This window comes from Cryptomeria japonica, chromosome 9 (assembly GCF_030272615.1).
Source record: "Cryptomeria japonica chromosome 9, Sugi_1.0, whole genome shotgun sequence".
NCBI classification, from domain to species: Eukaryota; Viridiplantae; Streptophyta; class Pinopsida; order Cupressales; family Cupressaceae; genus Cryptomeria; species Cryptomeria japonica.
In genome coordinates this window covers 260,735,633-260,749,756 of record NC_081413.1, presented here as the reverse complement: position 1 = coordinate 260,749,756, position 14,124 = coordinate 260,735,633, and positions in this window count along the sequence as shown.

Here is a 14,124-nt window from a genome sequence, read left to right as displayed (position 1 = left end):
CGCAACACGCAACCTGAATGGAGACCCCGAAACCTGATTACGACACCAAAAACTGCATTTTTCAAGTACCCTGGCCTGAACCTCCTTGCACCTTGCTGTCCCGGGAGGTGGGACCAAAGCGCCCAGTGCCCTGGTCCCTCAGGACCAGGGCGCCCAGTGCCCTGGTCCCCAGGACCATGGCGCCCAGCGCCTTGGTCCCTGGGTCCTATTTTGGGCCCGGTCTCCTAAGGGGTCTCGGGTCTTTTTGTTTGCAATTTGGAAATTATCTTTCCTGGTCGGCCTAAGGTCGGGAAAATCAGTCTATCAGCCCTAATTGATAAGTATATAAACTACATTTTTCTCTCTCATTTGGGGAGAACAGATACATGATGAAAAAGGCGTGGAAACTATACTCAAGCATTCAAGCATTCAAGCATTCATTCCAAGTCTCCATTCAAGGCTAAGTGTTGCATTCAAGACAAGGATTCAACCATTGAAGAGGAGATCACTTACTACATACTACTACAACATACAACATACAACATCTAAACCTTCGCACATAAGGATACAAACATCCTTAGAACAAGGTATTAGTACTTGTTTTACAGTCATTTACATTTACAGCTCTTGCTCATTTCTTGGTTAATTCCAAAACCGGGGTTTGACCTAAAGGCAAACCCCTAATCCCTAACCCCCCAATCGTCTTCGCTTTTCTGTGTGTAGGTTGCAGGTACGCGGCTGAGATTGAAGATCTGGAATCCTTGTGCAGAGACGAACAGATCCCCCTTCGTTTCGTGGATTTTTCGGAGGACCGTGGCGCCGGGCGCCATCGTCCCAAACACTTTTGCTCAAATTTGCAGGACAGCGCTGTATCGACATTTTACTGCTAATTCTAGGTCCGCAGCTTCATACTGTATTCCTATCTCAGTTTATAATCGAATCTTTGTCACTTTTTATGCATTCCTAGCTCAATTCTTCTATGCACATTCTTTACAAAAGAGGGTAGCCTTGCTGTCTTAACCCTTGAAACTCATTTAGCATCCAATCTTGCATTGTGTAGGATTGGATCTTGTGGGTTTCAACCCCTCTTTTGAATGTAAAGTCTCCCCCCTAAGTGAAAACCATCGAATCCTAGCGAACCTCCCTTCTCTCTCCTTGGAGTTGGAAGAGGGGAGAGCAACTAGGGTTCGATCGCGATTTTTCCGCTTTACATTTTGGTGAACCCGACGTGAACATCCTTTCTGATTTTTCATGCTTAGATCTGAAAAAAAAATTGATTACATTTCCATGTTTGATCTTTTGCAAAATTTTAGAGGTGATTGCATAAAAACCCTAAAATTTCTTTTTAGTAATTAAGCTTGTGAAATTTTTAATTGTTAATGCTTGTTTCAGATCTGTCTTTCTATTACAAATTATCAATTCATATCTATGTTTTAATTTTGAAAATTAAGTGGTTAAGTGTCAAAACCCTAATTTTTGAAACCCTCTTGATTCAACCTTTGTTCGACAATTTCACTGATCAAAACATCTCCAAATCAGCTGTAACTTTGGATTCCGCAATAAAATCACAATATCTTTCATCCCTGAAAATTTGGAAAAAAGTTGCGAGGACCGTGGCGCCGAGCGCCATCGTCCCCGACATTTTTTCCGAAATTTCGGGAGCGAGATCTTACTGTATTTTTCTGCTAAAATCCAGAATTTTGGCTGATTTTATCAATTTTAACACCTTCAAAATTACAGTCAAAGTTGGTCTTGTGATTGCTTGGATTAAGGCTTTTAAACATTCAAAAATCATTGAAACTGAAATTTTGTGTCAAAATTGTGTTCTTACTGTCCTAAATCTGAAAAGTGTGTTAACATTCATTAAAAATTTCAGTGCTTTATTCAAATTCTTGCATTTTGTGACTTTTGAAATTAAGTGCTTAATTACAACAACTTTGATTTCCGCTTTCAAAATTGAATTTTGCGTGAAATTGAGTCAATTTTTAAAATTTCAAAATTTGCATTGCTCTTGACATTCCCTCTAAAATCATAAAATTCAAAATTTCAGTTTCCTTTTCTCTTTCAAAATTCAAATTTTGCATTTTTCGACAATCTGGGTAGGGTTCAATTTTGAGATTGCAACTTTAATTTGGCCTACCTACAGATCGTAAAATCACTCAATTTTTTCAGATTGGCTTTAAAATCATCATACCTTTCATCCCTGCAAATTTCAAAAAAAGTTGCAAGGACCGTGTTGCACTCCGAGCGCCACGGTCCCGGACATTTTTTTCCGAAATTTCGGGAGACTATCGTGATTGCATTTAACAACTTAAATCCAGAAGATTGGCTGATTTTACTGAAAATTGCTACCTCTAAAATCAAAATTTTCTCTCCTTCTCTAGTGCATGAGTTTTACAACAATAAGTCCTACTTACACTATTCCCATTAGATGAAGCCGTAGAATTAAGTCTTTCCGAGGTTTAACTACTGAGGAGATGGAACCTAATTTGAATAGCCTTTTTAACGAGGACATGGGTAGTTCCTCTAATCCTCCTAATGATGAAGAAGCTCTCCATGAGGTTTCTGAAGAACAACTTTCGAAATTGGATAACCAATTTGACGATCTTCGACAATGGATGTCTCAAGAATACCCTGATAGTCAAGCTCTTCCTTTAATCGAGGGTCTAAAACGTATGCTTCAAAGTGATAAGAATGGAATTGATATTTTGCGTGGTATTTCACACATTGTGGATTCGAACGTGATGCCTATGAAGAGTTGTGCCAAAACTTTAGGTTATACACAACCTCCTACACAAGTCAATCATTCTATTCCTTTGATGACTTCTATTGCTAGCATACCTACCTTTACATCAAACATAATGGCTACTTCTACACAAGACATTCCTCCTGTGATCACTAGTCATGGGGGCAATCCTTCCTTTTCAATTAACCCTCTTCCTTCATTCAATCCGACTTCTTCATTCACTCCTTCAATGAGTGTTCCTATTACATCTTCACAAATGAACATGACGCAAGGGGGCAATTCATTTAATCATTCCATTCCTCCTTGTAGTGTTCCTCCTGTCCAATCATCTCCTATGACTAATTATCATAGGGTCCCACCACCTTACTCTTTACCTTCTTTCAATAACATAACACCTCCATCTCAATCTAACACATCTAATATGAACTCTTCAACTGAAGCGACCATTAACAATCTTGCACAAACTGTCTCTTCTTTACAGCAACAAATTGCCTCTATGAATCAATCTAAGTTTAGTGTGCCCACATTTGATGTTGCGAGCCCACTTTCTCTTGACATTGTTCGAGCTATTCCCCCTAAACATGTTGAAATTCCACATTTGGAACTTTATAATGGTAAAGGTGATCCTCTAACACATGTTAAGACTTTTCAAAATATTTGTACTGATTTTTCTTATGACCCAAGGTTGCTTGCAAAACTGTTTATGAGAACATTAAGAGACAAAGCCCTACAATGGTATTGCTCGTTGCCTTCTTATTCTATTACTTCTTTCGAACAACTTGCAAATGCTTTCATTCAACAATTTCAAAACAATATAAGTCCTAAAGTTACTTTGATTGATTTAATGCATTGTAAACAAGGTGTTAAAGAAAAAGTGACTGATTTCATTGGTAGATATAAGCATTTGTATGCTCAAATTTCTTTTCCAGTGCCTGACAATGATATTCAAAGAATCTTTATTTCTAATTTACAAAAAGATATTCGAGACAAACTTCTGTTTTCTGAGTTTACTTCTTTCCAACAGTTGTGTGCCACTCTTCACAATTATCAACTGACTGTGAGTCAAATGGAACAATCACATCCTATGGCTCCGAGTGATAAGGGTGATAGCAGTCAACAACCATTTGGGAAGTTTAAACCGAACAGAGACTCCATCAAATTCAATGAAAACATCATCAACAACAATGTGAATGCAGCATCAGGTGTGCCTCCTATTTCTAAATTTTTCAAGAAAGAAAGAAAGTATACTCCTTTGAATGAATCATTGCATAGTATTATGAATAAGTTATTGGAACAAAATGTGCTTACTCTTCCTCCTATAAGACAAATTGATCCTACAAAGATTACTTCACCTTATTTTGATAACAAAGCCTTTTGTCAATTTCATCATCAGCCTGGGCATGATACTGAAAAATGTTTTTCTTTAAAGGGTAAAATTCAAGATTTGATTGATAATAATACTATCTCTGTTTCTGGAGTGAATGATAAAGGCAATACATCTGTAGCTCCTCCTAATCAAAATCTTCAGATTTTCACTGATCCATTACCTTCTCATACTTCTAATGCGATTGAGACTAATGATTCCTCTCTTTCATCTGATGGTCTTGTGTCTATGACTCCAAATGTGATTAACTTTGTAGAGCAGCAAGAAAACCCTAAAGAACCTTCCATCACATTTGATTCCAATGAAACCATTAGGGCACCTGATGGTCCTTTATACATAGTTGCAAAAGTCAAGAATACACCTTGCCGTGGAGTGCTTATTGATCCTTCGTGCATGGTTAATGTTATTACTGAAGAATTTCTTTTTACTTTGCAATTGAATCAAGTGATTTATGACAAAACAGATGTGATTGTGAAACTATTTGATGCATTTTCTTCTCCTGCAATTGGTTCTATTACATTGCCTATTGAGGTCCATAACAAATCCCTTGATGTGAACTTTGCTATTATTCCATCTTCCGAACAATTTCGTGTGAAGCTTGGCTATCCTTGGCTATCTTCCATGAAAGCTATTGCTTCTCCTATACATAAGTGTTTGAAATTTCCCCATAATGGTGAAGTTGTTACTGTCAATCATAGCCTCTTTAAACCAGCTGAAAGAACCTCTAGTGTTCCTCTTGATTACTTTTGGCCTAAACAATTCCAATCCCTTCCTCCGCGAAGTGATCATCTTTTCAAATCTTATCAAAAGTGGAAAACAAATATGATCCTATCTTTAAGTGAACCTAGAACACCTAAACTTGACATTCCTATCATTCTTGAGAAGGAAGTTCTTCCTTTGAAAGATAAAACTAATGTCTTTACTCAAGAAGATTCCCAACCCATCCCTATGGATGTGACTATGTCTATATCTAATAAACTTCCTAAAAGTAGACCTATTCCTCCTCGTCATGATGGACTTGGTCTCCTTCCTAAACCAAAAGTTCCTCCTTTATATGGAGCAGTTCCTCCTCCTTCCTTTTATAGAGAGAAGAGACCTTCTTCTTCTCCTATTATCCAGCCTAAGAGACCACAACCTAAACACCCAAGTAATAAGGATGAGAACATTCCTCCTCCTCAATCTTCTTCACTTCCTACTAAGACTAGACGAAATCGTTCTGCACGTGAACGCCGATGAAAGCGTCGTCTTAGAGCTCAAGAAGCTGCTTCTCAAACTTTGCCATCTCCAAAAACACCTTCAATGAGCATTATTCCATTTTCTCCTCAACCGGACATTGAGCCTAAATCTCCTAAACATAAGATGCATGATGGTCTTGATCCTGTGCGAGTTAAAGATCCTATTTTTATAAATCTTGATGATGATATAGATGAAAATGTTATTCATGATGAAAATGTTACTCCTGTTCATTCTGATAGTGAATATGAACTTGTTGATGTTGATAACCATTTATCTAATGAATTTTCTAAAGCACTTATCCTAGCTCCTAGACAAGAACAATGTGGCTCGGAACATGAACATAGCCCTTGTTTGGATCTTGTGATAGCTCCATCTGCTGTGTTGAATGTTCCTCCTCTAGCATGTTCCCTGCCTTCCCAAAACATTGATCAGCAAGATCGGGGGGTAGATGACGTGCTAGACTAGTTACATTAGCATAGCAGATTCTCTCCTCCTCTCTTGTGTTACTTCTTCTATATGTTATTCTCATTCTTCTATTTGTTGTCCTTAGTGTTGTCTACTTGAGGACGATGCAAAGCATTGAGATCTCTCGATCTCTCTCATGTTGACTCAAAAGACACATGTGTTCCCTTCTTCTAGGTGACCTTCCTTGATTGGGGAATGAAGAACAATTATGCATACATACATATGATATATACATGACTTATCATACAGCATACTGACCCCAAGGAAAGCGAAGTCACCTCGTGCTTTGTGTTTTGTGTCTATTATCCTTGGGCTTATCTCACACTTGGGGGCTAAATCCTTGCGATAACGTGCTCCTTTCCTTTCTCATTCTTATGTGTATCACTACGTTAAAACAATCACCCCTGGTGAGGCGTGTGCGATCGCTTTAACATAGGGGGGCATACATCCCGTTCATATCTTTTCAAGATACTTGAGAATTTCTTGGCAAATTTAGCTTTGCCTTGAAAATTCTTGATATCTTTCTTGCATGACTCATAGTGAGGGAACCTTACTACTGACAGTCATGGTTCTCCTTCGTGATCTTCCCTTTTACTTTGTCAATCGAAGTCGTAAGATCCTTAGTCCACTGGGGGCTTGGTGTGTCTTGCCTCCTTGACGTGGTGAAAGTTTTTCAATGTTGTTTCCTTGTACTTTACCGAAAGTATGAGTATACATACTCCCGCTAAAGTGGGGGCTAAATGTAGCGTCCTAAAATTGTGACACTTGCAATTTCGACTGCATTTCGGTCTTCACAATGGCGACGCAACACGCAACCTAAATGGAGACCCCGAAACCTGATTACGACACCAAAAACTGCATTTTTCAAGTACCCTGGCCTGAACCTCCTTGCACCCTGCTGTCCCGGGAAGTGGGACCAGAGTGCCTAGCGCCCTGGTCCTGAGGGACCAGGGCGCCCAGTGCCCTGGTCCCCAGGACCATGGCGCCCAGCGCCCTGGTCCCTGGGTCCTATTTTGGGCCCGGTCTCCTAAGGGGTCTCCGGTCTTTTTGTTTGCAATTTGGAAATTATCTTTCCTGGTCGGCCTAAGGTCGGGAAAATCAGTCTATCAGCCCTAATTGACAAGTATATAAACTACATTTTTCTCTCTCATTTGGGGAGAACAGATACATGATGAAAAAGGCATGGAAACTATACTCAAGCATTCAAGCATTCAAGCATTCATTCCAAGTCTCCATTCAAGGCTAAGTGTTGCATTCAAGACAAGGATTCAACCATTGAAGAGGAGATCACTTACTACATACTACTACAACATACAACATACAACATCTAAACCTTCGTACATAAGGATACAAACATCCTTAGAACAAGGTATTAGTACTTGTTTTACAGTCATTTACATTTACAGCTCTTGCTCATTTCTTGGTTAATTCCAAAACCGGGGTTTGACCTAAAGGCAAACCCCTAATCCCTAACCCCCCAATCGTCTTCGCTTTTCTGTGTGTAGGTTGCAGGTACGCGGCTGAGATTGAAGATCTGGAATCCTTGTGCAGAGACGAATAGATCCCCCTTCGTTTCGCGGATTTTTCGAAGGACCGTGGCGCCAGGCGCCATCGTCCTGACAACTTTTGCTCAAATTTGCAGGACAGCGCCGTATTGACATTTTACTGCTAATTCCAAGTCCGCAGCTTCATACTGTATTCCCATCTCAGTTTATAAGCGAATCTTTGTCACTTTTTATGCATTCCTAGCTCAATTCTTCTATGCACATTCTTTACAAAAGAGGGTAGCCTTGCTGTCTTAACCCTTGAAACTCATTTAGCATCCAATCTTGCATTGTGTAGGATTGGATCTTGTGGGTTTCAACCCCTCTTTTGAATGTAAAGTTTCTCCCCAAAGTGAAAACCATCGAATCCTAGCGAACCTCCCTTCTCTCTCCTTGGAGTTGGAAGAGGGGAGAGCAACTAGGGTTCGATCGCGATTTTCCGCTTTACAACACTTCATCATAATTATCCAATGCAGTTTCTTACCACATACTCTACAAATCAAATCTTTATTATTTACGCAACTAGAAGTATTAATTCCTTACTAAAAGGTGAGATCTAAACAAACAAGAGCTATGATACAGCTAGAGTCCTTGCCTTTTGTTCAAAATTTGAGATTTGTTCTATGTTTAAAACCTTTTGTCAAAATAGAATATTTGTTTTAAATTTGAAACGTTTACCCAATACAAAGAAATAAGTAATTACAATGCAAGAAATAATTGTTTTGTTGTAGACATTGTATATATGCATGTGCAATATTATGAGTATACATAGTTGTATAGAGACATTTGGACAAATTTCTACATTTAGTAAAACATGTAAAAACCACAATAAAAATAGTAAATATATCCATTGGAAATATGACACAAGGAAATTCTGTAACTATTATAGAGTTGTATATATGTGTCTATTTGAATATAGATCTGTATAAGCAATAACCAATACCCAGTTCAAATTCTTTTCTATTTTTTGATATGGTTATTTATTTTGTTGGATATACATTTACATAGTGGCTACAGGTAAACACAATTGTATATTTGCACGTACAATTACATATAAGTAATCACAATTATACAAATGTATATCCAAAAAATAATAACATTACCACAATTTAAAAATTGGCCATAAAATTGAAGCCCTCTGTAAACATTGGCATAGACTTATATTTGTTGTAACTGTAAATACTCACAATAACGTAACCTTAAAGATTTGGCTGTTGTTACCTTTTCTAGTCATTACAGTAAATATATCACAAGTACATTTCATAGAAATTATAGAATTGTTTATGCATATATAGAGATAAATATTTACATATAAAACCAAGAACTAGCTCTCAAGAAAGTCATTTTTCTCTTATATACTATTTAGTGAATGTACAAAATAATGCTCAATTTTTCAATTTTTTCAATCTTTCAAAATTATGTTTCATGATATCATTCTCAGTTCACATTTTATTTTGACTTCCAGTTTATATTTCTTAAGTTTGAACAATGATAGAACACATACCTTTGTCTATTTTCAGACCTAAGATTTCTACCTAATGTTGTAGCAAGTCCACTCTACTATAATCCAACAATCTCTCATGGTTTATTTTTCAATATTTAACTCATAAATAAATGAAGAAATCTTTTGTTAGACTAAATTGTGATATTAAATAACTTGTTAAAAATGTTTTAATCTCGTAAAACAAAGAAATTTCATTATTTAATCCCAAGATTATTTGTATCATGTATAATATATACGAAACAAAACCACAGTGTAGCTAAATTGTAATAGCCAAAATAAGAAAAACCCCTAAGTTGATCGTTATTAGAAAATAGGTAGAAAGTGACCAATAAGGAAAGAAAGAATTCTCTTGTAAAGCTAAGAAACCTTTACAAAAATAGTATTTCAAGGTAGTCAGAAACAAAGAATGCCTTTGCAAAGCTAAGAAAACACCTAAAATGCCTAATGGAACATCTAAAATGCCTAAAATGCCTAAAACGCCTAATGGAACAAAGTATTTAATTTATGTGGGTTACTTTGATGGAACATCTAAAACGCCTAATGGAGACTTAAGAAAATGTTCATGCATCTATAATAATTGTTCTTGATCCTTGAGTTGCTGAAAAGCATACTTGCTTTGCAATTGACTATTAATTCTCAGTATAAATTTTTTGAAAACACTTGCAATGTGTATGCTTCAGCGTGAAGCAAATGGTTTTTAAAATAGATTTAAAGCTTTCTTGATTATTAGTTTACATAAACAACTCTCAAATCAAAGCAAGAAAATAAAATAATCTGATTCAGTGTATCAATTATGTGCATATTAGCAATCTAAATGCTAAAGTATAAGTACAATGGGAATAGAAAATGAAAATCATAATCAAAACGTTGAATACTCAAAATAACAACTAATGCAACAGAAAACGCTCTAAAGTTTAAAAAATAAACCCAACAACTATTTACATAGAAATCTTTATCATAGACCACAGATGTAAAATGCTAAAGTTGTAGAATACTTAGAAAATAAGCAAAAACTAAAATATCATTCCCAAACCATGCACATTTAGCCGCTGCAAATACCAGGGAACCAGTAACCATCAAGGTATCAAGCAAAAATCCTCCAAGCATTTCAAAGAGGTTGAAATAAAGTATGTTTCCAGGCAAGATCGATGGTAGTGAAAGTTTCAGAAATAATTATGGTTGCGAGTAATTGAAATCCATTAAAGCCCTTGGGAAATTTCCTCTAAAAATTTAACAAAAAATATTTGAAGAGAATCAGTAGCCACAGAACCTGTAGCCAAATCTCATCAAGGTTACACTATAATTATTTAAAGAAGACCATGCAAGCCAAGGGCAAAATTCATCGAGAAAATTAACATACAATAGATTCTAAACAACTTAAACCTTAAAATTGTATCAAAGAGAGAGAATGAAATACCTGTAAGAAATTAGGATCTTAGGATACTAATCATTATAAACAAGATATAAAATAAATGAAATGAGAATCATACATGCATAAATGTACACATTACACAAGATATACATGGGGAAAACCCTTTCGGGTAAAAAGACCTCATAAAGCATCATTTAATTAAAACACTTACAAATATAGTCTATCATAAAATAGACATGAACCCGGGGACACTCCTCCAATACTTCCACATGGCCAATAATACCTCATATGCATAGTGATACAACTCACCATAAAGCTCCAAATTCACACACCTCTCAAATGAGAGAGAACCTCCTTAAATATAGGAGGAAGGGTGACTTCACTTGTCACACCTTTTCAATAACCCCCGCTCATAAATAATTAATAATCTAATAGTTATTAGATTATAATTATTTCAAATGGGATATGCTTATAAAGCATATAATATATAAGGTTTTATAACCTTATATTAGAACATTATATATAAATGTTATAAAGATGTGATCCCTAATAACACTATGTTCTAACAATACCTGATTTCATTTTTGCACAAACCTTTACATTCAGAAACATCCATCCATGGAAAATTAGAAGCACCGAATATTTGCTGCAACATAACCATACTTCACAATAACAACCAAATAAATTATACCCTCTATAAATACGTTAAGCCAAATAAAGAAAAAAATAGTAATTGGAAATCCTCTGCAAATGAGTGAACCCAAACAATTTAATGACAAGAGAAAACCATCCAAGACATTTTATTCTGGTCTCTACAATGGCAGGTAAGTGAAAAAAGTTAACTACAAAAATGTAGTGGTTTCCTACAATTAGGATTGGTATGGTGTCTCATATTCCTAGAGTTTCTAGGGTGTCAAATGTAAATGCAAAAAGACGGGCCTTCCCATTACATGAAATGAGAAACACTACTTATGTTTGTGAATGATTACCTCTGCATCCCACATGCACATAATCCTACCCTCGCTTGTCAAAATATCTACTCGCCACCGCCAATACTTGTAGGGTTATTCATGTTTGTTGGTAGCAGGAACATATCTACTCGCCACTGACAATCCTTGTAGGGTTATTCATGTTTGTTGGTAGCAGGAAGACAACAACTGCAAGATACAAATTCAGAGACAAGAATCAACAACTTGACTTCGGAAGTAAAGAAGAATTTAAAAAACAAAATTTTTATGTAGGCAAATAAAGAACTACATACCTGAATGATCTTGGTACTATGCTCAAAATACTTTGACCTTGAATCTTAACAACATAAATTGGATTCTGGAACCCAAAAATGAATTAAAGTCTACACAAAGCATTCAAACATGAATTAAAGTCCGTACAAAGCATTCAATAAGCATCGATTAATGCCAAAGATTTTATAGATTTTTTGAGAACATATTTGTACATCTACCAGCTCACATTCATTGCATATTAAGAACACAAACCCTTTTTTTCTTTTTTTCTTTTTTCCATTTTTCATAATTAAAATGAAAACAAACCCCAGGAAAAATATAGGGAACCAATCAGAAAAAAGCAAAAAAATTATGAAAAATACTATTTATGAAATATAAATGTTAGAAACTATGGAGAAGGCTAAAAATTTAGCTCTAATTTGCACAAATTAATAGAAAGCGCTCAACCGAAAACATTAGTTCCTTGCCTATATATTAGGCAGGGACTAACAATATTTTTCTTACATATAAGATCACATATGTAGACACTCAATAGTTCTAATCGGCATAAATACATCATTAGTAACATCCTTGTATATATCATATCAAGATAGGAGGAGAAGGGGAGAGATAAATACCATCTAATCATTATGTAAATGGACATAGATACCTCCCATGCAAGTTCTCATAATCTATACTAAGTCAAGTTACATGTATAACACAAGAACATCATCTTACTATTCATGAATAAGGCAATGCATTATTCAACGTAATAAGATAGTCATAATATCATAGCATCAATTAAGGGAATACATACAATTTCCTCAATACAAGATCAATTATCTACTTAAACCACCTTTAGTATTTGAGTAAAAGCTATAAATTACAAAGTAAACTAAGAGAACATCACATAATATACAATTACTAGCATCAAGGAGGCAAGAACAAGAAATGAATAGACATGATACACCCAATTTTGATTTTCAGAAGGAAATGAAAGAGAGAGGTCACAAAGCATATACATCTCCAAGGTTCTAATAACTTTTCCTAAACATAAATTTAGAAGGATAAGCACAAGACATAAACATTATGACACACCACACAAGACTAAGACACAACCTTAACCAAAGATCCCAGTGTTTGCAACATGGGCTCTAATAATTGATGTAACACCCCACCAAGGAACCCTAGAGGATCTAACCTATCTAACCCAACTAAGAGGTATTTTTTTTTTTAAACATCTTAATCTGTAACCTAATGCAATATTCTGATTAGGGATAACTTTATAAACTTATATGCACAAGTGGAAGAAATAATACTAAACTATCCTCTAAGGTTCCTTAGCGATGTTACTTAACAACTCACAATGCATAACATAATCCATACCTAATCTTTGTTACAAACTTAATCATTCATTAAAAAATGAACATTAATGAGAAGGCTAACATAAACTAAAATATCTATTTATTTTTTGCTATAATGAGAAACTAATAACATTCATTTAACCTTTAAAATTAGGTTCATTTTAGGACCCAAAACCAAATGTTTCTATAATTCTTAAATGATAAATGACTAGCATACACTTTATTCAAACTACATAATTTTAAATATCCGAGTAGCTAAGAGGGGGTGAATCATTTGACAACTAAACTTTTTCTACAATTCATTCACAAATCCGGAATAACCAACAAATATTTTAAAATAGATATAACATTAACGCACATACACAAAATAGATCACACAATGAACACCAGATATGACATGTAAAACTCAAGAAGACAAAAACCATGAAGAATGTTAGTTCTCAATATATAGCATGGGTTAATGTTATTTTTATAAAATGTGGCTCATTGCTAGAATGCTCACTATATGAGGGCTCACTGCCTAGAAATGCTCATTGTTGAAGGAAGAAGAAATAAAAGAAAATCCATCACCGTGACATAATCTGTAATACCAGAACTACTTATGCTACCACTCAACAACAACACACTTCACATATCAACATCAATCATATTTTTTCTTTTCAGTCTCGCACATCTTCCATATATCCATTGCATATATTCGTTCCAGTCATCCTCCTATTTATATTGTCTCCGAATAACATAATCTTCTAAGTCGACCAAACAAAGATTTGAAATAGATCAGCACTTAACATTTTGGTGGTAGAAAGGAATGAGAAGTAGATAGATCAACATATTGCATCCATCATAAATACTGGACCCAAATCATGACTCATATGTTACACAAATGTTGTTACTCATTCTCCAATTCCGGATCAAACCAGACCTAAAATAGCATTACCCAACTTAGCAAAAATAAGAATGGAACCAAGATACTCATGAATACAATCGATCAATACCCTATCCGATAAATAGAGAGATCTGGATCACCATAAACACGAACAAACCACATTGAATATCAACTGTAACATCTTCCGAAGCACCAAACATTCTGGGAACACTTCTTCTGGATTACCAACTTAAGGATTAAATCCCAAAACAATATGTTGACATCAATTACAACCATTAATAAAAACTATCAACATCACATTTGCAACAATCTCCCCTTTTGTCATTGATGGAAACATCCATCACTAACACATCAATGACAAACACACAACTCCCTCTACATCATCAAATCAACATCAATGAAAAACACACCACTCCCTCTACAT